General features: G+C 39.1%; 1 protein-coding gene and 1 long non-coding RNA gene across 2 annotated transcripts in view; one reads left to right on the top strand and one right to left on the bottom strand.

Moving 5' to 3' along the window:
• LOC136835897 (organic cation transporter protein-like) overlaps window positions 1-8,859 on the bottom strand; it is a 53,793-nt gene extending 44,934 nt beyond the window's left edge. Inside the window, exon 1 of the mRNA XM_067099750.1 lies at window positions 8,726-8,859. The gene's annotated coding sequence lies outside the window, so the exon portion shown is untranslated. The remainder of the gene's footprint in view (window positions 1-8,725) is intronic.
• A 4,713-nt stretch (window positions 8,860-13,572) lies between these two features.
• The window catches only part of LOC136835912 (uncharacterized), a 31,993-nt gene continuing 20,606 nt past the window's right edge, over window positions 13,573-24,959 (top strand). Inside the window, exon 1 of the long non-coding RNA XR_010852291.1 lies at window positions 13,573-13,685. This is a non-coding gene — a long non-coding RNA (uncharacterized lncRNA). The remainder of the gene's footprint in view (window positions 13,686-24,959) is intronic.

Here is a 24,959-nt window from a genome sequence, read left to right as displayed (position 1 = left end):
AAAATGGGCGTTGCAGGAATGAAATCAGGGTGAAATGGTAAACAAAGAATATTCTCAAGTTCTGTGTTAACTCTGGTTGGATTGTAATTGGTTGGATTGTAATGTCATTTTTGCTTTGTTCTCCCAAGTTCCAAAAAATATGAAGGATAACATAATGAATATCCTATTTTTTCAATAATTTTAAACTCATCTTCCAAAAATTCAGGACTACAAATTCTAAGAGCTCTAAGATACATAACGGAAAATGCTGAAACCTTAATTTGTTCAGCATGGATGGAATAAAAATTAATATATGACAAAAATTATTCGCGGGTTCCCTATATACTTTAAAACAAAAATTGGTGTTACTTCTAATAATTAAGACGTCCAAAAATGTAATGCAATTATTTTCTTCATATTCTATTGTGAATTTTATGGATGGTACAAGTTGTTAATTGTATTCAAGAAATCAGGAATATTTACATTGTCTTTTACAATAAAAAAAAGTAGTCGTCTACATATCTAACCCAAAATACTTTAGAGACTAGATTTCTTGGAATAAGTCTAGACTTGAAGAACTCCATGTAGATATTAGACAAAAGCGGTAAAAGCTGGTTTCCCAAAGCCATACCTAATATTTGTCCATAAAGATTACCATTGAAAGTGAATTTACAATTTTTTACACAAAGGGATATCAGATTGATAATGACATTGGTGGGTAATTCTAGATTATACAAATCAAAATTTTGTGATGAGTATGGAAGTAAGTCATCAATAGGTACTTTAGTAAATAAAGATTTCACATCAAAACTGGTTAATTCATCAGCACTGGATAATTCAATATGAGAAAACCTAGGACAAAAATCAACCGAGTTTTGTAAATTGGAATTTGAGATAGTGCCCAGAACAGGTGATAGTAATTTAACTAGATATTTAGAAAGTTTATAACTAATAATAGAACCGGTTGAACTGATAATGGGCCGAATAGGAAGATCTCTTTTATGGTTTTGATTAATCCGTACATGTAAGGTAGTGATGGGCCAATCGTTGAAATTTTTTACTGCAACTCTCATTTTTCGTGTTTCAGTTTTTACTCTCTTAAACAGTCATTGACCAAGAAATCCTAGTAAAACATGACCCATTTATAAAGTCATCTATCAAGTACAATTATTGTTGTCTAGTGGAGTCACATAACTCTTCTTCCATGGTGTTAAACATATTTTTTGAACTAAGAATCGTCCCCTTGTGATTAGTAGTGGCAAGTGACAGTTTCTGTAATACAAGATTGTTATCTGGATGCGTCCTTTTCCAAAATTCCATACGCCTTGTGCCTGCACAACATCCTCTTTCTGGGAGAGGAACCTCCATCATTAGATCAAGAAGCCTTAATTCGACCTTGCAGCAAATTCCTGATCCAGCGTCTGAGAAACCTAAATCTGTTGCGTTCATTCTATGTAGCATTGAAGTGTGTCCTAAGACGGACTAATATTCAGAGCTGCTGTTAGCTCCTGTAAACAATCCATTTCATTTTATTTTATTTACATTTTGCTAAAACTAGTGTTCCAGTAAGTTTGCTGAATTCATAGAACATGGTTATGAATAAACCGTTGTTCTTTGTTAACGAGTGTTAACCGACTACCTGATCTATTCACTATCTGTTCTTTAGAGGTAAGTTTAGCCTTAATTGACGGAATTGCGTGGGTCTTAGGTAAAGCAAGGCAATATAAATCAAAGTAATTAATGATTAAACTCATTGGCCGAAGGACCCATGTAACAATATAAATACATGTTTATAAATTTATACATATACATATAATATATATACATGTTGTCAGTAGTTTCATATTGATAAACAAACTTAGCAATAGATGGAGCACCTGTAGCTCGGTCGCTTTAATATCCTTGGGGAGTTTCGTTCCCTCTTGAAAATGTAAAACTCCCATTGTTATTTACCAAAGCAGCCCTCCACCAACCATCTTGTGAGTTGAATGTTTTCTATAATTATTATTAACTTTAATGTTAATTACTTTGTTATTATGAATGTATACTGTTTAGTATTTTGTATGTAAACTTTTATACGTTATCTGTCGTCCACTCACTATTCTGGAAACATGGTTAGTGAGTTTTCATGGATTCTGAATAAGGGTTAATGTATATTGATATACCATATTTCACTTGCAACTACTCCGCTATACATGACGAGTGCTGTGGTGATAGTATCCTGCATGTTGTTGGCCATTTTTTATCCCTGCTGTGGATTCCTAGGCAGTACGTCATTCTGCCGACTGAACTCCGCGAAAGCGCAGATGCTACCTATTGCTGATTTTGTCTGATAGCTTTGTTTTATGTTGGATCCAAGCAGCTTATTGTCTTTAATCTTTCTGACTAAATGTATTCCTCTGCCCAGTTATAATTAATGGCTATCTTTCGTACTGTACGTGATTACTGTATACAGGCAGTCCCCGGGTTACGAAGGGTCCGACTTACGACGTTCTGAGGTTACGATGCTTTTCAAATATATTCATCAGATATTATTTCTGGTTTACGACGCATGTTTTGGGGTTACGATACACATGACGCTGGTCCAACAGAAGATATATGGCTCCAAAATGGCAGAATAATCAAAATTTAGAGTTTTTTATGAAAAACTCGATAAAAATGCAGTTTACAACGTTTTAAATACATCCAAAGCATTAAAAGTTAGGTTTTCTTAGGGTTTTTGCCGATTTTGGACGATTTTTCGGTTTACAACGATTTTCGGCTTACGACGCGATGTCGGAACAGAACCCCTGTCATAAACAGAGGACTGCCTGTATTTGTACAGCTATGCTCTTAAGTAATACGACATGATTGCATAGGATTTCGTTCAAAATTCACGAACTGGCAGCTAACATGCTCCAAATTTTTTCTTATTTCAATGTGAAAATGCGATTATTTCACACAATAAGGCTATAATATGTTTCATAACAGTGGAGTCTGTCATATATTTCAAACTGTAAGAAAATATCACATGTAGCCAAAGTTTGGAAAAAAGTTACAAACATTATCAAAAGTTTCGTTCACTCATCGCCGATATGTTTGACAAAAAAATGTCGTCGTCAAACCTCAGTTCAAATGTTAAAATAATAAAAAAAAACTAAAAAAATTGTCATAACATTAATATTCCTGGCAAAGCAACCATAAATTTTGAAAGAGTCCTATTTGATTCTTTTTACGCCTGAACGCTGAAAAAATGCAAATAAGTAAATACAAAAGTATTACTGTAGCCAGAACGCACCCACCGATATCAACGGATGGGCGGAGCCTGTGTGACGCAACCATTAGAGTGGGTGTAACATGAACCACCTGGAACATAGGTCTACAATTAGCAACAAAGAAATCATCTTGAAAACATTCGTTTTATATTTATTAGAGGAATATTTGGATTTTCATAAAAATGAAATGATTTAAGTTATATGTGTTGACAGCTTCAAAAATTGATGTTTACTAGCAACTATTCTCCTATGCAATTATTCTTTTGCCAAAGCCAAGATTTTGTTCCTAGGCCTAGGTGTGTTAGGTTTCTTTACTTTACACTTTGCATTCACATCTCTATAGCAACAATATCTGGCCAGAAAGCGTATGAAGTTATCTGCACATTCTTGCACTTCAAGATACCTTATGAATGAATGAATTATCCACCAAAATCGAGCAGAAAGACTTCTAGGAAAATAATATGTTAAGCCTGTTAAAAGAAAAAGTGTTCCATAGGCCTTGACATTAATACTGATAGATATTTCGATTAATAGCATCTTCTCCATATAATTAAAATCATCATCATCTTTTACTCTTCAGAGAACAGGTAGTAATGTATACAAATAAATTCTTTAGTAAGAGAGATTACATCTCTGTAGACTTAGATTATTTTTTTAGGCATATAAATCATTTTGCAACATTCAGGTAGTTTGAACACAGCCTAAAGCTTCACCAGTCAAACGAAACTTGTTGTAATTCACATTCCTATTTTGAAAATGTTGTTATGACTGTTGAGCTTATTAGGTCTACTGTTAAAATGCTGCAGAGGTAGGTACGCTTTGATTGAAAGCCGATGGATTTGTGGTTTTGGTGAGCTGTGATCAAGTCCGGCACCACTCTAGTTATCCAAAGATGTCCAATAAACCAACTGGGATACGGAACATGTCTAGAAAATTAGTTCTGGCAGAACGTTATTCAAAACTTCTTGGAAGTAAGTTGCTGCCATTTTGAGTCAGCTTTCCGAGTTGTAAGAACACCCATTTGCTGTCCAGAAAATTTCCAGCCTTGTGATGGAATTTCGACTTTGCTAGTAACGTGGCCGGCACAGCACTGAGAAACTCTTGATTTTCCTGCAACTAAACATTCAGTACATGTTTTCTGGGACGCGTGGTCCGGTCTTTGTTAGCATAGCTGTCGCTAGCGTTGTACTAAGTTGAGTCAATTGTTTGTTTAATCATTAACGTAAACGCGCGAAGCAGTGGCAGATTTCTTAGTTCATTTTTTGTAATAAAACTGTAAAACTTCTAACGAAGTGTCACTTCTGCTTCTGATTCGTGTCATTAGGACTTCGCATCCCAGCCCAAAACATCAGGCAAGAACCCAAAAATACAGTCCACTCAATCTACCATAGAGAAAATTCTCGACAATTGACATGTTATTCCTGTTTCAATAGTTCATAATATAATCAGGATCAGCAGACCTCTCTCTCGAGGTTGCGATGCCTTTCTCTTTTCTGGCCAGAAGTATGAGGAAGGTCTGACAAGCCTCTGCTAGTCAGTACCACCATTGAACGCATTGTCCGATGCAATAAATTCAGATACCGAACCCAAAACTGAAAGATATGGCTTTGATGGTGGTTCAGTGTGGCAAAAAGTAAAGAATAACGAATATATATAGGAAATTTACTAGTGCCATGGGCCAGCCACTGTTAATTTTGATGGATATGAGACTGTAAGGGAAGGATTATAAGAGAGTCTGGGGTTGAGGCTAACTTCATTCTCCAGAGCTGACGCATTGTTTCAGCATGCAGGCAAGAATGTAGTGACAGGGAAACTGGAGCCATGCTAATAGGTAATTAGTACGTGATTTATAGGTTACTCGACTAGATCACATTGTGATTTCCTGTTGACCCAGTGGCTAAACCTAAATTTAACAGTAAAACCTCAGTGCTTTATAGAGCTCGTCCCACAAATTGACGAAGCAAATACTAACAGTACTTTGGGTATTATGATGGCAATAAGGTGTTAGGTTTTAAGAAAATGAGACAGTTATGTTTTTACAGGTACGAGATAAAAATAAGCAACCGTTCCACGTCTAGACTAGGAATTACAGGATTCTCATGGGGGGTACCTGGTTACTATCACTGATAGTTCTTCGCTCTGGGAGGTGTTTCCTTCAGACCTAGCACTCTGTACCCTTGAGTCAGAAAATAGCCTTGGTCCGCTTATATAACAGTGAGCCTGAAATAATAAATATTGACTACTTTGAGGCTTGACAAAAATCTGGTCATTTTTTCTTTGAAGGGTATTACTGTTTTTGGTCATTCCCGGATTGAGAGACGAGGCGGGGGCTGTTTGCTAAAAGTTTTAGAAAGGTTGTGAATAATAATAGATAGTCTGGTTTCCACTAGAGCTTGTAACTGCATATGTATGTATGAAATGTATATTTATAATGTTTATTAAATTGTATATTATATTTTTTCGAGGTTCGAAATCCTCCATCCTAGTTTTGCAGAAAAAATTCTCCAGATGAGAAGTAATTATGTAATATTGGGCTTCTTTCTATGATTTGGGTATTTGCTTATTGTGATCATTACAGTGCAGTCCTCATCGTGTCTGGAGTTCCGAACTCTCATTATCTTGATAGTGAATGCTACATACAGTAGCTACTAGAATTAAGGGAATGCTTCTAAGTTGTGTACTCAGCGGGATTTATGCCTGAACTTTCACTGATGTTCTCTGCCGCCCTGTGCTTGTACTTAACCAGCCTGGGTATGTCAAAATAGCTATTATTATCTTTGCAATTTAAGCGCAGTTACAACATTTTTATATCTTGCAATGCTCCCCGCACTACAGAAATGCCTTAATTAAAATATCTTGCTTCTATCCGTAGATCGATAGGAATTCTAAAAATTTACGTTCTAAACAAAATAAGTCGTAATGGCGAATGTATTCTCGTCTAAATGGTAAGTGGAATTCACAGTATCATGAGAAGGCTTCATCCTTTAAAGCAGATATTAATAAAAAGCCACTTCAGATGCTTCGTCAACATTTTCACCTCGAATTTCGTGGTCTTCGTCCGAAATTGCACCGTGCTTTGCCGAAGCTTTCTCAGTCAACGGAAAGCTGTCGTTGAGTCGTGCAGTGTTCTGCTATCTCCTACTTTGTATCGCCTTCAGTGAAAACAAATAGTTGCTTTTTAGATTTCAAAATAACCACCAAACGAAGGCAAATACAAAACTAAGACTGTAAGAAACGCGAATCATTGTATGGCAGAGCTTCAGAAAAAATAAAGCGCTGTATTTGGGGACATCTTATTCAACGGAGGCTCTGTCCTTCACCCAGCGACGACAATAAGGTTACACTTTACATAACAGCATGACATGTCATGAGCTCAGACGTTTACAAACGGTTGTATGTTATGACAACATTCATGTACTACATAACAGCATGACATGCCATGAGCTCAGACGTTTACACACGGTTGTATGTTATGACAACATTCATGTACTGTACGTGGTCGAAATGGCATAATATGACACACTCACAAACATGTATATGTATATATATATATATATATATATATATATATATATATATATATATATATATATATATATATATATATATATATGCTTTAATGATGAATAATATTGTCAAGACCAGGAACAACATTCTTTATTATAGGAGCTTTCGAGGTATAAAACCTCATCATCAAGTTGAAAAACCGACAGGGATGAGAATCAATAAAATAACAATAAAGTGAATTGTCGCAATAAATCACAAAGTTAAAAAATTTAACGACCCAATTGTGTACCTACTATGAAATTACACGATAGCTAGTTGAGTACCAGACGAGTTTTAAGTCGATTTGAAGTGCATTGTAGTATTCAGTTCAATTATAACAGATGCATTTGGTTTTAGTTTATTTCTACTGAAATTGTGGACTTTGCTAGAATGTCTGTTGCATGAAAATTATAGATGTGATTAAGTATTATGTAATTCTGATTTTGTGAAAGTCTCATAAGGTTTGTGTAAATTCACTTTTTGTAATTTCGAAATTTATGTAGAAAGCCCTTCAAATTGTTAAAACTGGTTGTAACGTCATTTATTTTTTTGATTGGGCTGTCTAGCAAGACTAACAGCTCCTTTCGACGCCTTTTTTTTTTATGTCAATAAATTTTTTGAATTTGAATTTGAATGTTGTTCAATTCCGGTTTCATTGACCTGGATTTTCAGGCACTGTCTTTTTTTGTTCAAATAGACTGGATCTTTTGATTTTAGAGTAGCTGGTTATTGCAAAGATGAAATCGGAATTGAACAACAACTCGTCTGGTATTCAACTAGTAGGTACTCAGTTGGGTTGTTAAATATTTTAACTTTGTGAGTGGTAGTTTGTTAAAATTTTACTCTTTCGTTATATTTTGCGTCTCACCCTCTTAGTTTGTACTTACTATTCGTTTTATATATTTGGTTAGTATTTTTGCTGAAGATTTATTATGACAATTCATTTTATTGTAATTTCATTGATTCTCATCCTTGTCGGTTTTTCAGCCTGATGATGAGGTTTTATACCTCGAAAGCTCGTATAATAAAGAATGTTCTTCCTGGTCTTGGCAATATTATTCATCATTAAGCTAAGATTTCCAAGTAGCCGCCCGATTACTGAGACTATATATATATATATATATATATATATATATATATATATATATATATATATATATATATATATATATATATATACACAATTTTTTTAAAGAGGTATATAAATATTAGATAGAGAGAGAGAGAGAGAGAGAGAGAGAGAGAGAGAGAGAGAGAGAGAGAGAGAGAGAGAGAGAGAGAGAGAGAGTAGCTGAATTGGGTGAACCGTTCGCTTATTTAGTAACATCCTGTTTTGCAATCCGCGCATCCATCCCCCATTCGTGGTTATAACATAAGAGCACATTTCAGGACGCCCGTAACTGTTTTAGAACTGCGAAATAACGAGACGTTCTTACTTACATCATCTCTATCTCACTCTATATATCAAGCACTGATTAATATATATATATATATATATATATATATATATATATATATATATATATATATATATATATATATACATATATACATATTATAATTGATTGGATGGAATGCAGTGGGAATTGAAAAATGTGTACTTGTTGGGAATCTTTTTGGGGAATTAGACAGAAGATTTTTACGAAATGGTGTGAAGAATTCTGCAGGAAGGGAAGCAACGACACATACAAGAAGAAAGGTGAGTGGCACACTGTGGCACTGAAGCAGCTTGATGGGTGGTGGTGAGCCTTCCATTGGTGATTATATATTATATAGTCCACGTATAATTTGTATATTATTTACGGATCTTTACCAAGTGGACCCACCTCCCCCCCCCCCAGAAATTACAGATTGATTGTACTCCATCATCATTATACAGCAGTTTAAAGAGTTAACAAACAATCGGAGCAAGAGATCAAACGAATGTAGATGTGAGGTCATCTTACCAGATGGGATGGCCGTTCCCCAGCGCTGTCTTCAGGCGTTCTCCGACAGGCCGTTGGTTGTACACTGAAAGGGCGTCTGGTGATGGTGGCACCGCCGAGGCTCATCAGTGTGTCATCATGAATTGTTGGACTCCGGTTCATGACATGAACTCAAAAACAAGGTGTGAAGTGGATTGGCTGAATAAGGTATCAGTAATCTATATCTCTTTCCCTCTCATACACACACAGACATATATATATACTGTATGTGTGTGTGTGTGTATATATATATATATATATATATATATATATATATATATATATATATATATATATATATATATATATATATATATATATATATATACAAGACAGCACTCACCAGCATTCATACTACTTGATGGTGAAAGAACTCCCCGTCAGAGAACTCCCACACCGTCGGCCTCTGCTTTTTTTATTTATTTATCTTTTATTAGGGGAAAATATACAATATTTTACATTGTTTAACAGCACTGCAATCGGAATTTAATCAAAGTTGACTTAACTGTGCCAAAAACAAATATAATTTTATCGTGCCATTCGGGTTGACAAATATTTTATCCTGTACACTTTACAAATATTCTATGCATTTCAACGTTAATATTTTTCTGTAGTTACCCGTATAAGGTTTTATCAGTACATATCTATTTTTTATTATCCTTGATTTTATAAACCGCCTGTTACTATCGTTTTCGTTTATTCCTGCTGTGTGGGCTAACGAAATCCCAAGGACTTTGATTTGGCTTTGGGGTAGACTTTGTAGCCTCGATCGGCTGCCCTGCCTATCATCGCTTAGACCCCGGTAGCGTATGTACATGTATTGTACCAGTCACCAGCGCCCCTTCTCCCAGCAGTGAGGAGTCGTTTGCACGGTTAGGTTGACAGTCGAGACGTGTGAGGTGTCTGTTATGTTTTTAGAAGATGTTGGAGTGGCTTTGTTTGTGTGTGTGTATTAGTCTGTAACACCCATTTGCTTTTAAACAAACCTATCTGTTGATTACATACATAATCCCAGGGTGTCTACACGGATAGCAAAGTGTCCACCTCTCTGACCGGTCGGCTGCAGATTTGAACCCCGCCACAGACCTCTAAGAATTCTGAGGCTGCTGCTCTAACCGACTTGGCCATCGAGGCTCTAAATCCCAACAACATAGTCACAAATCAGAATTACAGCAGTGTTCCTGTCCTGTTTTTTGACTGCTTCAAAATCCAATTTTAAATTTTTCAATAAACTTTTTGTCTTGATGTGACACAATTCATTCAGTAAATCACAAAACCAATCAAGCAGTTTCTTGTTACACTTACAGAAATAAATGCATCATTGCAATTTTCACATAGTTTATTATTTGATATTTTCATCATATACAATCTATCTTTTGTGGCCAGAATTTCATGAATATATTTGTACGAAATTTCTCTGTCATAACTATTAATCAGTTTAGTGGCCGCTTCATTCGGTTGCACAAAGGTTCGTGATCAGTGAGTCCGGCTCCTGTGATTGTCTGTGGGTGCGCCAGTAACTGTCACTGACTGTAATATGTTGAAAGTTCATCACAGAAAGGAAAAGAGTGATTCTTTGAAATTCCTTCGACATCTTAATTTTGTCTCCATGATGGAAGTCAGCAAAATGTGTAGAGAGAGAGAGAGAGAGAGATTATGTTGAGCTTGAGCTAGCTTATTGTTTATTACTGGTTCTGAATTGCATTTTCCATTCTTGTGCAGTATGAGAGCCATTTACACACCAGGTGGAATGTTTGACACTTTATCGTGAAGTGGATTCTTTACAGAACTATTCTAACCAACAAAATACATTATTTACATCTGCATAATATTACCCTTGTTAGGAACAAATCCTTAAGAAAACCCAGAATCCGTAGGAAGAGATTTGTCGTCAGAAGAGGTGACACGATCTCACAGAAGCTCTTGGAACAAACTGACAGACGATTCATTTTAAATACCTCTCATCTTTTTAACGGAAACTCTCTTAAGATCATTTAAAATCTGTGAAGTTATCTGACCTGACTTCCATTATTTCCTTCGCTAATTCACTGAGCTGCTGTGACAGATATCCAATGGAACGTTTGAGAGGAATTTGAACTTTGGAGTAACTGAAGGGTCAGTGCCAGGCAGATAATCCCCCTTCCTCAGACACACTCATCCCACATCATGGCTTTCGTTCTCTGCCTCAAGCAGCTACGTTGACCAGTTCCGTTTTAGCGTTCCTTTGTTCCATTTGGTACAAAACACTTGCAACGTTCCATTTAACCAAGCACTATATGTCTCCCAGTGAACCTTTTTCATTATTTATTCAGAGGAGTGAAACGGACGATTTCACCGATGGAAAAGCAACGAGAAAAAGTCCTAATTGCGCCTTTCGACTTACACAGGTGTTGTTAACCCCCTTGTTAAGCTACCCCAAGGGGGTAATTCACCCCTAATCTGCGACGGCTCCCTCAAACAAAGCGCAGAACCCTGATGTCGCCGCCATTGGATGACGTCAGGAGGCTAAATCGTAATGCAGTATCCGCAGAAAAGTAGATTCAAGAACCTACTTCCTTAACCGTGATTCCCTCTTGGAAAATCTATCTTTATTTCACACAGGGTTTAAAACAAACGCCTTCCCAAGCACCCTCTAGGCAATATTATCAACAATCCTTTGATTTTTTTTTTCTTTCAGTTGTTCAAGATGTCGTCATTTCCATAAACACAGTTTGCAGACGTGAACTTGTCACTTCTCTGAGTACATTTTATCCTTAAGTCAATTTGGTTTCTCAAGGCCTTTGAACGATTAGCAGATTCTACTGGTTCACTGACTGTCTTCCATAAATGATATTTAATCAGATTGTACAAATTAAAGTTGAAAATCAGGAAAGTCCTCATTGAGTCCCTGACTTTCCGCGCTGAAGAGATAACCTCCCCACTGATTTTTAAAATCCAAAGAATTTTTAGTCGTGCAAAATCTTTCGCGTTTCTTTTGTTAGAATCGATTGATATGAAGCCTCACAGGCTGCTTCTCCTCTGCGTGATATCATAACCTCACAACCACCCGTCTGTCAGAAGTCAGCACCTGAACCTCTTAGATACACAAATAAATTTGAAAAGCAATTAGCCTTATGAAACCATACCTAACACACTTACACAATTAAATACAGAAAGCAACACATCCACACTTACACAGGGTGTCCAGAAAGGATGAGAGGGACGGAAAGAAAGAATAACCTATCAAATCACATAATAAGTTGATTATAAGGACTTTAATATCAAGCCGTGATCTCCTCAAGGTGGGAATAGTCGAGATCCCCGCCTCCCGTCCGAACCATCTCGGCTAAAAGGCACAGGTTTGGACCCCAAATAAGCAACGGTGGCGCCAAAAGACGGTAATCCCCTTCAGGGACAAGGTAATATTAGACCTTACCGTCAGACAGAGAGTACTCCTTGGTTGTATAACTGAACCAGAGGCGATGCAAGAACAAAGATTAGCAGAATCACGATTAGCAACCTGTGTGCACATGTGGCTAATGTTACATAACACACAACCCAAAACCTACAACCCACCTCCCAAACTCAATGCACATCACAGTTGAGCAAACATGAGCGAAACAATTGAGATTACACTAAAACCTTTCATGTGACAACAGGGTTTCCAAGTTTAGGCCATAAAACTTTCTCCACAAAGAACACTTGTCTATATACCAGTGACTCACTGCACCTGCTGCTATAGAGCATCCTATAAGAATACACTGTCTATATACCAGTGAGTCACTGCACTCGCTATTATAGAGCTTCCTATACAAATACACTGACTATATACCAGTGATTCACCGCACTCACTATTATAGAGCTTCCTATACAAATACACTGACTATATACCAGTGATTCACCGCACTCGCTATTATAGAGCTACATCAACAAAAATTAGCTGGAGGTGTCCTGTGCACTGTGTCAAAGTACCATTTCAATCAAATAATTCGTTTGAAAGATATTTGAGGAAAATGATGACTCGCGCTCCCTGAAATGGATGAAGGCGAAAAACCTAAAGACTGACTCGGGGCAGAACCACTGATCAGACAGCACTTCTTTATTATAGATTTCAAGGTTTGGTGAAGTCTTTCCAGAGCTCCCAGACTTTCCAGGCGATAGGGAGAAGTTACATGTTTAATATTTAGCTCTGCCATTTTACATCGGAAATACCTACTGACAAAATTAGAACCACAATCTGATGGACTTATTTTAGGCATCCCAAACCCTGTGTAAAAATCAATTAGTACATCAACAGTTTTAACACTTTTTTTTTATCGTCGGCAGTGATATTGCCTCAGGACATCGAGACATCTTTATCCGTTATTGTTAGGATAATATTCATCTCCGCTGCGAGTCTTCGGTAATGGCCCAACAGGAATAAGACACAGAGGAGCTTTTGTACTGACTGGTTTGGACTCTCCGACCTTCTGACAGACGTCACAGCTATTAACTAAAAGTCTCTTCACATCTGCCTTCAACTTGGGCCAGTAATAATTCATAGGCAACCTACCAGCAGTCTTATGAGTGCCAAAATGACCAGCCAAGCCATTCTCATAGGCTAAAGTCATTGGCTCAGTCCTGCAAACAAAGGGAACCATTATTAGCCTATATAAAATATTTCTGATTATCATAAATTTGGTAACAGTCAAATCAGATACTTCACTTGATTCTAGAGGAAGATCTTGATTCTTTGTCTGAGCTTTAATAAACTCATCATTAGTCCAATTGGGTTCATCCTTCGAAATGTTAACATCTATAACCTATCACTAGGCTCTAAACTACTCAAATCTACAGTACATCATTGACATCAATGGTTGACTCACAGTTCCCTCCGAGCTCTGGTGGGGTGTGGACGCACTTTGGCTGCTCTCGACACCGGCTTCAGGTTTTGGATTATAAAAAAGGATTAATGGAAATCATGGCAAGTAAACCTTGTATTCTGAGACGTGGCAATTCAGTTGTATTGCATTTTACATCCACTGCAACCTGTGACTCTGCATTTGATGTAGTTTTTGTCATTTTGAATATCCAAGACGCGGAAATCGTCTGATTTCAACTGATGCCTCCCAACAGAGTTGTTAATTTGCTGATAATGGATATTCTGAGAATTTTCCATTGAATAATGAAGATAAAACATTCAAAGTAGGTGCAAAGAATTCAGTAAGAACAGTAAACCTGAGCAGTACTCAAACGTATGTATCAATCAGAGGAGCTCCGTTTAAAATGCAGAATGGCATTCTAGAGAATAATGCTTTGAGTCGTTCTGGGAAGGTTTACGATATCAGAAATAATATTCTTGTACATAGAAAAGGTGAATATCTACTGAGTGGCTGAGGACTGCAAAAATAGATATCAGAGAATATTCCTTCATCTATAGTATATGTGGATTTAAGATTAACTTCATATACAGTGAACTGTAAAAAAAAACCTGTCATAAATGTGGCAGTTCAGCGCATTTAGCCACAGGTTGTGAAAATAGTGAGAGCAATATTCAGTGGCATGGGTGTGGTTGATGAAAGAGGTAAGGAAATAAGTTATGAATCAACCTGATGTCGCCTTGCTTATTGCATCATTAGTACGTGATACAAATCATGCAAAATCTGATAAAGGAAATCACAGTGATAATATACTGCTGGATAGCAGTGAGATAAGTGATAGTGGGGAGCAGCTTGGTGCGTGAGTCCACGTTTCAGTGGGGAGTAGCTTGGTGCGTGAGTCCACGTTTCAATGCTTGACTGACTACCCCTCTACACAGAGTAGTCATAATGAAGTGTCTTGTGATAAGGAATCCCTATTGAATTTATCACCCATTTCAAGTTCCTTGTATTAACATGGATACTGAGAATATCGGCGGATATTTTAATTTGCAGGAAAATTCTCATAAAAATGATGAAATGTCAGAACGTGGGAAATAGAATTTAAAACTTGAAGAAGATGGTAAATTGAAGCTGGTTAAGGAAGGAAATTAGCAACAAATGAAAATTATGTCCTTAACAGTAGCGACATTTAATGATAATGGTTTTTGCAGTACAGACAACCAATTAGAATTACGAGCGATGTTAAGCTCCCAAAAATTTGACGGACTTCCTTTGCAGGAGCACAATTTGAAGATCCCTCTCTCCTTGTTGGACACTTTCAATATGTATGAAGTAACTTTCAAACCCACAGTGTTATCCAAAGGTGGTACCTTAATAATGGTACCTAAACGGAAAAATGTTGAGATTATTAACCAAGACACCGATGTGGAGGGAGTATTATTGGTATACAGATACGTTATAATAACTCTGAATCATCATTTAGAGTGTTTATGCTCCCTCTGGGTGGGCGAATAATGGTAAGGTTAGGGAAGACTTCAGACCTAACCCCTTTTAGATGAGGCATAAAAGAGACAACGCCATTTTAGGCGGAGAATTCAGCTGTAGTCATCAGTCACCATGTAATGTCAAAAACGTTTTTATCTTTAATCAGACACTTAGGTTAAAGGATACTACTTTCGAAAAAGGATTACCCGAATACTCTTTTGTAAAGAAAAATTATGGATCTCCTCTTGACAGGTTCTATTCAAGACGCATTTTTGATAAAATTCTTAATGTAACCACAACACCTGTCCCATTTTCAGACCATTGTATGAACGCTATGGAAATTAACTAATCCTTGGGGCCAGCCCTCTCTAGGAGAGCTGTTAATCAGCTCAGTGGTCTGGTAAAACTAAGGTATACTTAACTTTTTAGCTGCTCCATCTATCCAAGAGTTATCTGACTCCAACCTGACTAAGGCACAGTGGACTGCTCTAGCAGTGGGGGTAATGTTTTCTAGGGGCATGATTAAGGCACAAATCAGATGTATTGCAGTCCAAGCATTGATGGACTCTGGTAAAATAGATGAAGGGTTGGGAGAGGCACAAGAATTGTTGAATGCAGCTGAGGCAGAATTTATAAATGAGCAAGAACAACAGAAAGAGAAAAGTGATGCAGAGTTAGAGCTTAGGTGCATAGCTGCAGAAGAAAGCTTCATTCAGCTGAAAATGCAAGCAGATAAAGAAAGAGAAGAAAGTTTGACTAAGCTGAGAATGATGGCAGAAAGAGAGAGAAGACAGGAAGATAAAGAAAAATAAGAAAGGGAAGAAGAAGAAAGAGCAGCAGAAGAAGAGAGAGAAAGAGCAAGAGAGGAAAGGAAGAAAAGAGAAAGAGAAGCAGAAGAAGAAAGAGCAAGACATGAAAGGGAGATGGAGTTAACAAAAGCTCGATCCACATTACCTGTAACACCGTCTAACCCTACCCAAGGTAATTCAGGCCCTGTATTTGACATAGTAAGAGTGCAGAAGTTGATTCCAAAGTTTACAGAAGAAGCTCGAGATGAGTTTTTGATCACTTTGAAAAAGTGGCTTCAGGTATGGAATGGCCAGAGGATAAATGGTCAGTCTTGGTACGGTGTGTTCTCACTGGTAAAGGAAGAAGTGCCTATTTAGCCTTATCAGCTGATCAGTGTAAAAAGTACAAGGTACTCAAACACAATGTGCTACAAGTTTACCAGATGACCCCTGAACATTACAATGAAAGACACAGATCTTTGAGAAAGGATGACAAGATGACTTTCTTGGTTTGTGCTTACAAAGTAAGAAGATGTTTTAAACGATGGTTGGAGGCTGCTAAAGTTAAATCTATAGACGAACTTGAGGAGTTAGTAGTCCTAGAGCAATATCTTAGAGGAATTCCTGAACATATAAGAGCCTGTTTAAGAGAGAGAGAGAGAGAGGTTAAGAAACTTGACAAAGTTGCTACACTGAGTGAGGACTACAGTATAATTTGTAGCAAAAGGAATTGTAGTGTCAGGTACCAGAACCAACAATGCACAGGTTTTAGGTCACATCCAAATTTCAAGAACATTACAACTGGGAATCCTTCTAGTGGCAATGCCAGTGCAGACAAAGCCAGGTAATACCCCTTAGCAATCGAATGTCAAATCCTCATCATCCAGTTTCTCAAGACAGATACAGAAGACTAATGCTGTCTGCTTCAAGTGTGGAAGAGCAGGACACAACAGTCGAGATTGTTATCAGACACAACAACAGACCAAGCCGGTTGGTCAAGTGGTTAAAGGTAACCAGGTGAAACAAACTATGAAGAGCAGTGTGGGGAAGACTGAGACTAAACAAGCTGAGTGTTTAGCAACCAGTGAAAATGTAACCTCAAGCTTGGAGGCTTTTAAGCCATGTATCTATGAAGGTACGCTGACAACTCAAGGAGGGAGTGTGCAGGTACCAGTCAAGGCATTACATGATATGGGGAGTAACCATAGTGTGGTAGTTCGTGGTGCTCACCCACAGTTAGAGAAGAATCTCACCGGAGATTCAGTTATTTTGAAGGGTTTAGGAGGAGAGGTGGTAACTCCTACATGCCGCTTGCACCTGTCCTGTGAATTAGTGACAGGGAATGTTGATTTTGCTGTAAAGGACTCACCAGTTGGTGAAGGTGTACATGCTTTACTGGGTAATGAAGTTGGTGGTGTACCATTTGTTCCTTGTCCTATAGTGACAGACAAACCGTTGAGGATCAGTCTTACGGTAGATTTTAGATTAGAAGAACCCCCACCTGCTTCCAAGTTGTGTAACTGCCGGGAGTATGAAGAGAACTAACGTCTGCAAGTGAAGAAACTGAGGATTTACCTGCACCAGAAGGATCAAGTGAAGGATCTTTGAGCTAAGACCAGGAAAGTGAAGTTCACCTAGTGTTAGTAATGAAGAGGTTTCCCAAGAAGACTGGGATCCTGTTGTTATTGAAGAGACTCAGAGGAGTCAGAAGGTAATTCAGAAATGATCCTGAAAAAAATTCCACTGCTATCGCCATTAATTTTGGGATAGTGAATTCACCGCCACTGTGAATTCATTGTCACTGTGAATTCATTGTCACTGTGAATTCAGTCAACATGAATTCATTGTCACTATGAATTCATCGTCACTGTGAATTCAGTCAACATGAATTCATTGTCACTGAATTCACTGTCACTGTGAATTCACTGCCACTGTGAATTCACTGTCACCGTGAATTAAGTGTCACAGTAAATTCAAGTAATTCGGTACTCGTGTGAGGTTTTAGTGTAATAATAATAATAATAATAATAATAATAATAATAACAATAATAATAATAGTGTAAATATTGCAGCAGCAAGAAGCTGGCTACGTAAATATATATTCATCTCTGGTAGTATTTATTACAATGTAACTTCCACAAGGCCTTATATAACATGAGATGTCAGTGAGAGAGAGAGAGAGAGAGAGAGAGAGAGAGAGAGAGAGAGAGAGAGAGAGAGAGAGAGAGAGAGAGAGCAGCCCACCAATGTCAGAGTGAACACCGCACGTAGGGGTCAGTGGCCAATGAATAGACAAATTGTCAACGGAGCTTACCACGTTTGTGTAAGTGCGTCTGCTATGTGTGTACGCATGTAGGGGTTTGTGTAAGTGCTCCAGTATGTGTGTGTGTATGTGTGTTTGTGTGAGTGACCGATTGTCATCATATATTACCTGGGATAGTTACAAGAACGTGGTTTGGTTTCCGTACCCCGTAAATGTCGTCTATTCATTTGTTTTGATTTCCATTTGTAATCTTTCTCGTGTACTTTTCGTTAAGACACGTTTCTTGCCTTTCTCTCTCTCTCTCTCTCTCTCTCTCTCACTGGAGGAATAGAAGTTAATGGAGAATTGAGTCTTGTTATGTGACTAGACCAATCTCGAACTTCTGTAGTGGGCTTCTCCCTTACGTGTTTGAATGTCCTTCTTCAATCGTCATTTCTTGTTCCTCTTTTCTCATTCCTCTTTCCTCACTGCTCGTTCTTCATTCCTTATTACTCACTCCTCCTACCTCCCTTACTCCTCATTCCTCACTCCTTATTACTCATTCCTCATCCTCTCTCCTCCTTCCTCCCTCATTCTTCATTCGTAATTCCTCAGTTCTCTTCCTCCTTCATCACTTCTCATTCCTTATTCTTCATTCCTCATTCCTAATTCATCCTTCGTCATTACCTATTCCCCATTCCTCAATCCTCCTTCCTCATTCTTCAGTGCTTATTCCCCATTCCTCCTTACATCTAATTCCTCATCACTTATCTCCCGTTCCTCAACCCTCACTATTCATGACTCAATCCTCATTCCTCCTTCAGATTAATCATTCCTCACTGCTCGGTACTCACCCCAATCCTCATTCCTTAATACTCATTTCTCATTCCTCTTTAGTCTTCCTCATTCCTCAATCCTCTTTCCTCAATCCTCATTCCTCTCCACGATACTGTTGTTTTGTAAGCAAAGAATGAGACTTCAATTAGTCATAAGCTCCAGCACGTTCTCTCTCTCTCTCTCTCTCTCTCTCTCTCTCCAAGGAGGAAAATCATTATCTTTCCCCAATGACGACATCACCTAAGCAGATGACGTTATCATAAATTCCATTTAAATTTTAACGTTTTTCATTAGAGAGAGAGAGAGAGAGAGAGAGAGAGAGAGAGAGAGAGAGAGAATAGGGGGATTAAGAAAGACGCAGTATCTTTTTTAAATTAAATTTGTATAATATAAATTCTTGGTCTTTTTGTCATTTTCCATCTACATAGTAATAGGCCTGAGAGAGAGAGAGAGAGAGAGAGAGAGCTGCAATCAGAACACAGTCTCTCCATTACAAAGAGAAGTAAAGCAGCCCGAACTGAGAGAGAGAGAGAGAGAGATAAATCTTTTGACCCTTATTAGAGCAAATGAAGAGAAACATCGCCCGTGCCGAGCGAAATGCAACAACTCTTCCGAAACCTTTGAAAAAATAAAGATAAAAATATTGTTATGTCTGTTTCGCGAGGTTAAGTAATACCAATTCGTTTTAAGTAAAGTGAAATGTCATTTTTCATCGTCAATAACAAACTTTCAGTTTCATTTCGAATTCGGGAAAAAATTACGAGAAATTAGTAGTGATTTTTTCAAAATTATTTGAACCGGATGAACGGATACGAACGCACGTGGCAGCCGAGTTGTAATTGGTCGGTTTTAATTTAAACGTCGCGTCAGTCTCCATTTCGACTGAATGACCCATTTATTATTATTACTATTATTATCTTTACTCGTTACAATTATTCTTAAACTAGAATACAAGTTGCTTAAAATATCTACTTTTTCATGATACAATGGAGGTTACGGAGAGAGAGAGAGAGAGAGAAAGAGAGGAGAGAGAGAGAGATTCATTCACTTGCATGTCATCACAGTAGCATCGCCCGTGCTCTGAATCTTAAGGAGGTGAATTCATCAAAAAAAAAAACCTCCAATCAATCTGCCATTTTCTCCTTCCAAAGCTTTTTATTTTATTTCAGTTTCCAGAAATATCTTTTTTAATTTGAAAACTCCAGATAAAGTACTTTTCTCTGAATGGCGTCAGCTGGAGGCCTCTTGCCAATATTCAGGTCGGCGTCTCGTTGAGGTTCAGTTGTTCCATGTGTTGACTTGACTGGTCAAATTTTGAATTTGAAAATATCTTTTTGTGTGTTTTGTGTTTTAATTTGTGTTTTGAATGTTTCTGTTGTTGGTTTTGTTAGTAAATGCCTAACCTCAACACACCCTTGACACCAAGTCCTCACCCAAGCGCATGGTATTACCGTAGTTTGAAAGCTTTCGGTGAACTTCTCACCTTCATCTGAATAAGAGCTATATCAGTGTGATGAACGTCCTTGTATTATTTATCTTGTTTGTGCTGTACCCCTCCCGAAAACCCCACTTCCTCAATGTGGTCCCCCCCACATTATAGAATGTAAGGGTAGTGAACAGTAATATTGTAAGGATACTTAGGATAGTATTGAGTGACATACTGGATGGGTGTGATCTGGTTTATTGTGGTTCCTTACTGAATGAATGTACATGTTGTTGTTTTAGATTTAGCTGGCCTTGTGCCAGCACGGGCTCTTGCTTCTAGAGCAGCCCGTAAATGAATGTACAGAATCCTCATGGCTGTTATTGGCTGGTGCGAGCCCTAAAGTAGTTTCTACACAGGGCAAAACAGAGGTAATGTTCCGGACATCTGTGTTTGTTGACAGACAAACAGATGGCGATTGTGAGAGACATAATAAACGTACAATGATAAAACATATATCAATGGAAAGGCCAGGAAATTCCACATTTGGCCAATTGCATGAGATTTGAGACAAATTTTATCATTTTCAAGCAGAATGAATGTGAGAAATGTTGAAAGAACACATCAGAACGGAAAAATTGTATTTTCGAGCCCATAATGCAATAATGGTTTAAAGTAAAATAATACTAAAATGTTGATAACATTGCAGAATAGTTGCACATACATTATGCTGTGCGGTGTTAAATTGGGGTATTGCTCCCCCTGGCCAGGTGAAAATTTGCCCCCTGAAGATTTAAGGTTAGAGTGGGATTTACTTGCGGCATGAGCTGGGAAAAGCCATTTTACTTTTAAATGAGGTGGTTGGGGCAGTTAGCTACCGACAGTAGGGGTCGGGGTCCCGCCCACCCAGTTGGTACGCACGCGCTTTACTTTCGGCTGCCAGTGGAGATAGACTGTCTTTTGTTTTTGATTGTGTTTTTGTGATATTGTGGATACTTGTGTATGCTTGTGTTTGAATGCTTGTAGCTGTTATTTGCCTTGATTTACATTATGCTAACCCACGACTCATCTCGGCCCAAGGAGAGGAAGCCTCGTGTCACGAGGTGTTGCCCAGGCGGTTCCAAACCCTGCAACCGCATCCTCTCCACCTTGGAGATTGACCCACATACGCTATGCACACTCTACAGGAAGCACGTATGCAACCAGACCAGTCCTTCTGAGTGTCGTTTTTGGCCTTCAGAACAGTGGGTGCAGTTCGGCTGGTTACTGACCTCGGACCTGACCGGTCATATGGTCGAGTGGCGGAGAGGTTGCCAGGGGTTCTGACGAGAGTGTCTTCCTTGCAGAGAGAGTACCCAGGAAGAACGTGACCTGGAGGGGCTCGAGGGTCTTTTTCCCCTGGACGCAGACACCCCTCACTTACAGGGGGCCTACGCTGAGATCATTAGACTGATTCGTCAATACAACAATCTAGAGGAAGAGACCTTGGCCACTCCCATGTATTGTCCTTCAGCCCTTGAAGCCTTCTGGGGACCCCAGAAGGAACCCAGAGCTTCGGTGAGCCTGCCTTTGTCTGGTCTTGCTGAAGAGGTTTTGGACTAGGTGAATTCTTTTGCGTCTGAGCACGAGAATTTACTCCGGTCTAGCTGCTCGCACAAGACACTTCATCCTCCTCCCATTCGTCAGAAGCGATACTACGTCCCATCAGAGAAGCCTTTGCAGGATGAGGTATTAGCACTGGAATCGACTGTCTTGGCAACATCAGACAGTCTCTTGCATCGATCGTTGGTCCCTTGTGGTGTCCAGAATCGCTTCCTCTTCCACTTCAAGTTCTGTGAACTCCAGAGGGGAAGCCACATTCAAGAGACTGTTGCTGTTTGGAGGTAGGGCCATCTCCTACCTAGCCTACCAGACAGCTAACCTGTGGGCAAACTTGGTGTTGAAGAGGAGAAGCTTCCAAGGGCTCTTGTAGGAACACTCAGCCTTCTTCTGGCCCCGTTAGGAAGGGTGCGCAACAGCACCCCTTTCAGCACCCTTCCCAACCTGGGTTAAGAAGAAGGGAAGGGGACACTAGGGGCGGCATTCCTCCCATTCCTTCCTATTCCTCTCTCAGAGGAAGTGAGGCAGGACTTAGCCTGGTGGTGGCTGTACAACAGGAACCTCGTAATAGGAGTGTCGCTACACACTCCCTCTCCCAAGATGCTTCTGTTCTCAGATGCATCGACCGAAGGATGGGCCGCACACCTGGAAGGGTTGCTGGTTTCATGGGTCTGGAACCAGAACAACAGACACCTCCACATCAATATCCTGGAATCCTGGAACTCAAGGCAGCTTTCTTAGCTCTTCAAGAATCTCCAGGTGAGTTCAGATATCTGAGTACCCTGTCTATAATCTAGAATTCTGTAGATTAACAGATGCTAGTCCTACCCCTCTCTCTAGCAAGGGGAGAGAGGGGCTGACAATAAAACAAACCCATTGGTTTTTATTAGCCTTTTAATGTCTCTGACAGTTTGGATTCATCCCAGCCCTTTTTGAATCAGTGACATAAAATCGTTAATTCAAAAGGCCGAGAAGTCTGACAGTTGAACATCGCATATGCTCAACAGGTCGTAGGTATGGGACTCCTTCCTTTGTTCTACATGACCAGGAAGAGAGTCCTTGGTGAGTCGAACTACCAGTCAGTCTAGAGATTTACTCAGAATCCTCCCACCAAAAAGTAAGTCTCCATATGTAAAGACCGAAGTTTTTATTTGTGTAGGAACTAACAACAATTTTTAAAATAATTTGTATTTCTCCTAACTTACAAACTTGAAGGTCTTTACATAAACGGCCCACCTCAAGCCACCCTTTATTCTGTTACCTGGGCCGAAAGGCAACGTGATCGTGTACCGAATGGCTGGGCAGGACTCCCACTCCTATCGTCGGTCACAAACTAACTTAACCACCTTGTTGTTGTTGTTGTTGTGGTTCCCCAGACTCTGTTATGCCAGGAAGCCTGCACCGCGCAAGGACGACACCACGCTTACTGGATCCGGCCATAACTGTGTGGTAGTGTGGATGTTGTGTTGTTGTCTAAGGGCTGCCAAGTTAGGGCAGTCTAAGAGATGCGTAATTGTGTGGGGACTAACTTGGCAGAGTGGACATATGTCTGTTTGGGTGTTGTCTATGTGCGGTGTTTGTAGGTGTTTAGTGATTGGTGATGACCACTGTTTAAGTCGAGTCAGGTGTACTCTCTCCAATCTTGAGAGCTGTGTTTCTGTGCTGCTTATGTTGGGTGGGGTGCCGAGTATTTTGTTGTTGGGAAGGTTATTAAGTGCTTGTCTGGTGAGGTGAGTATGGATGTGCTTTTGTTTTGTGTGATGTTTGTGGGTGGTGGTATAGAATTCAAGATATTTGTATAGTGTCTGTGTGGTGTATTCGCTATTTGCCTGTGTGTTGGAGGGTGGTCGTGAAGGTAATAGCATGGGCTGTTTGTGTTGTTTAAGACCGATGCCAAGAATTGTGTGCCTCTCATGTCTAAGTGTTGCCTGATGGTGGGAATCTTGGTTTCGGCGTGTAAAAGTGTTCTATTGGTGTGGATTGTGTACTGCCAAGGATGATTCTAAGAGCTGTGTTTTGTATTATTTGTAGTTTGTTTAGTTGTGTGTTGGATATAGCAGGGTGCCAGGCTGGGCTGGCGTAGTTTATTATGGAGCGGATGTATTGTTTGTATACTGTGATGAGCGTTTCTTTTGTTGTCCAAATGTTGTGCCTGTTAGTGATCTTAGTGCATTTAGTCTAGGTCTGCATTTCTTGATGATGTTACTGACATGTGGAGCAAATGACATTGAAGTGTTGTATGTGACTCCTAGGATTTTTGTTTCGTGTGTGTGTGGAATTGTGGTGTTGTTCAGCGTTGCTGTGGGTCTGTACTGATGTTCTTTGTTGTGACTAGTGAGTAGTGTACTTGTGGATTTTGTTGGTGCTACCTGTAATCTGTTTTGTGTGAGCCAGTTTTCAAGTTGTGTTATGTAAGTCTGTACTTGTGTGGAGCATACGTTTTTGTCTGCATGTATTGATATGATTGTTAGATCGTCTGCATATGAGGAGATGTATATGTTGTTAGGTGGTGTTGGTATGTCATGCACGAATAGGTTAAAAAGTGTTGGGCTTAGGACGGAGCCTTGTGGGGACGCCGTTCGGGAAGTTTCTGATTTTGGATGACTCGCCATTGTAGTGTACAAATGCTTGTCTGTCTGTTAAGTAATTGGCGAGCCAGCGTTTGGTGTTGTTGTGTAGTGTGGTGTTGTAAACTTTGTTGATGAGAAGTGGTCTAGAGATGGCGTCAAAGGCTTTACTTATGTCTATTGTGATTAGCAGCGTTCTTTGTGGTGGGCGTCTGGAGTTAATGCCATCTTGTATTTTTTGTGTGAGGTTGGTGAGTAGTGTTGTGGAGTGGTGTGGTCTGTAGCCATGTTGAGTGGGTGACAGTGGTATGTGTGGTGTGGTTTTGCGTAAGATGAGGCGTTCTACTACTTTTGATGGTGTGCAGAGTAAAGTTATAGGTCTGTATGAAGCTGCTTGTTTAAGTGTTTTGTTTGGTTTTAGAAGTGCTATTATTTTC

This window comes from Macrobrachium rosenbergii, chromosome 55 (assembly GCF_040412425.1).
Source record: "Macrobrachium rosenbergii isolate ZJJX-2024 chromosome 55, ASM4041242v1, whole genome shotgun sequence".
In the NCBI taxonomy this organism is placed as follows: Eukaryota; Metazoa; Arthropoda; class Malacostraca; order Decapoda; family Palaemonidae; genus Macrobrachium; species Macrobrachium rosenbergii.
Note: the sequence above shows the minus strand (reverse complement) of the source record. Positions and strands in the feature narration are given on the sequence as shown.